This window comes from Acyrthosiphon pisum, chromosome X, assembly GCF_005508785.2.
Source record: "Acyrthosiphon pisum isolate AL4f chromosome X, pea_aphid_22Mar2018_4r6ur, whole genome shotgun sequence".
NCBI classification, from domain to species: domain Eukaryota; kingdom Metazoa; phylum Arthropoda; class Insecta; order Hemiptera; family Aphididae; genus Acyrthosiphon; species Acyrthosiphon pisum.
In genome coordinates, this window is record NC_042493.1 from 58,328,053 (window position 1) to 58,331,396 (window position 3,344).

Here is a 3,344-nt window from a genome sequence, read left to right on the forward strand (position 1 = left end):
CCCCTGGGTTCGCCACTGGTGTTAACAAGAACATCAAACCTGTGAGGTTTCTTCTTAATTTGGTTGGTAATCTGAAAATTATATAAGTTTCGATTAACAGAAACATTTAATTTATTAAAAATTAATTTTAGGAATCTATAGTGTACAATTTCAACCTGATTAGTGACTATAATAAAAAGCACTAAATAGGGACCAATACTGTTGAACAAAATTCTAAGTGATACCTAACAATTAGTGAGAAGTAAAATAATTTCAGAATAAATATTTCTGTAATTTTTTAGTATTTCTATAAATAAAACCCAACATTTTGAAAGCTTTATTAATATTGGAATAATTAATGTGTGGTGAGAAAGACATATCGCATTTAAGTAAGATCGCTAAGTCTAATGGAATTGACTATCGATAGCAATCTATGATCGATTGAATAATTAGGTAAATAAAAAAGGATTTTATAAATATGAGGTTATAACATATTATTACATTACATTTGTTTATATTTAATGGTAAACAATTTTGTTAACTCCAACTAAAAAATGTATCCAAATTAGACTAATTTGAATGTGTCAAGAGGAGATTCAACTACCAAAAAGTAAAATATGGTTTTAATATTTTAAACATTTCAAAAATTACTCACCAAAACCAAAAGTAGTTAGATTTGTGAGTAGTAAACTAGTAAATTATGGTTATTATGCTACCTTAATTAACAGTTGTTGGAACTAGTCTGTATACTCGTAAATGGTATGTTCATAAATCAATAATAATTAATAATAAGATACCAAAAATGTCAAACATTATATGCATTGTATTTTAATAATACACTGTGTATAGATTGTATAATAAAAATAACAAAAAAGGATACCTATTGGCGATCAAAAGCTTATCAATTTACAGGCCAGCGGGGGGTGGTTTGAAACGGGCCAGATGGAAAAATAACACATAAATAATACACAGCGCGCCCGTTTCAGCTTATCAATTTGATAAGCTTTTGATCGCCAATTACCATTGAGTATAGATAGTAAATAAAATTGTTGTTTTAAAAACAACTGAAAATCGTAAGTAATGATCTTTTAACGGTCACCCATCCAAAAAAAATGTATTTGAAATTTGAATATAAATATATTCATAAAGCGGATAAGAAGAAAATTAGATTTAGGAAACACAGTTTTACTTTGCCAAATTTTAAAACCAATCTTGAAGTGGTCACCCATCCAAAACAATAAATAATAAGTTTAGATAGGTTCAATCTAAACTAACTGAATATGAATACAAATATAAGTATAACTGTTTTACACAAAACAGATTCTTGAAAATCGTAAAAATATTTTTGAAAGCGGGCACCCGTCCACGAAAAAGGACACTGTATTATTACATAATTTTACTTACACTCAGTCTTATAATTTTGATAAAATAATCATTAAAATAAATTTTTTTTAAATAATATCGATTTTCACTCTTTGAGACGGTCACCCATCCAAAAAAAAATGTGTTTTTAATTAGTAGTTAAAATCAGTTAGGAACATTAAGTTTGAAAATATTGTATTGACAAAAAGCCGATTTTCTACAATGTCAGAAAAATGTTTAGATGGTCACCCATCCGAACACTATATTTATAAATAATAAAATATACACCTAATAACAATATTATTATTATTAAACAACCACTAAAAATTTAATTTATTTGCATATGTATTTTGCGTTTTAAAGACGACCGTAAATGACAACATGTTATCGCTCGATTTGGCAACGTGATGAGCAAGTGATGAGCATGTGCGTCTAGCACGTCAAATAAATTATTTTGTAATACAATAATATTATACGAGTGATTCTATTACTATTATTATTATATTACAACATTTTATTTTACTATATTAAATAATAAAATAATATTGTTAATTACTGGTAGCGCGTTCTATTGCCAGTGACATTCAACTAATCTAGCGTAGCATAGAATATCGAGCACTGTTTCTCTATACTATCTATACTCAATGCTATTACCTATCCATAAAAGGTTTTACACATTTAATATTTAATTACTGTGTAGATAATTTGACAGTTACTATTTGTACAGAACAAAATATTCCTTATTTGAATGTAGCTAATAACATTGAGAAGAAATCTGTTTTACAATCGTGTGAACTGTAAATAAAAACATTTTTTTTTTTTTTTTTACTCCGCCTTTCTAATTTTTATCGAATAGTATATCATTAAACTTTACATAGAACATTGAATTAATTTGACAAAAAGAAAATAAGTTATTAAAAGGAAAATTATTTAGAAATGCTATAATATGCAAGACCACAAGTAGGTAACCTCTCATACTTACAGTTAGCAGTTCATTCAGGCGAACGCAATACTTAACTGGATGAACAATGATGCTATAGACATTACGCAGAAAAGTTGGGGGGTGTTATTCAATGTCAAGTGGTACTCAACAGAAGCATCAAAAGAAATGGAAAGAATGCTATATATGCTATATACTCATAATGTATCTACTCCACAAATCACTTAGCAGTTAAATTCAGGACTTTATTTGTGGTGAAGAACATGATGCTACGTTGTGACAGATAGCTGATAGCATTAATTATAAATACTATAGATGGCTCACTGGTCCGTATTTACGCAGCGCAAAAAAGGATGTGGCTGTTATGAAGAGTTGCTGTCGCCCATTAGTTACTTATGGGCAACAACAGCGCTTATAACATTATATATTTTTCTATACATTTTTTTTTCAATATTTCATTACATACAACTGTTTTAAATCAAATCAATGTTCTTTAGTTGCATTTCAAATTATTAATTTATTAAATCAATCAAGATATTACAGAATATCCGAGTATACATAATTTACTATTAATCATATAAATATTTTATTATTATCAAATAAAGATAATATTTTACAGTACCTACTTGATTTAATATATTTAAATTTTTTCTACGATAAATTAAGATTTTGTTTTAAGTATGGTATAGAAAAAATAAGGAAGTAATGAAGATTTATACTTAAATTTTATGTACATGAAATAAATGTTGTTCAAATGCCAATATTTATCATTCCAACAATATTTATTTAATTATTTGTTTATTTATTTCAACGGATCAAACGATCCAATTACAATAATTTAAAATAATATAATTAGTTCATAAATTAATATTAGAATACAATAATAACACAGTAATAATACAATAATAATAAAGTAATAAATTAGTACAACATATTTAAATACAAAAAATTTTGTTTACATAGCTATTAAATAATTCAATGGAATTAAAATTAAATAAATCAATTTTTAACTCATTTGCTATTGACATTATCCTATTCATAGGAGAAGCAGAAATATAATTTG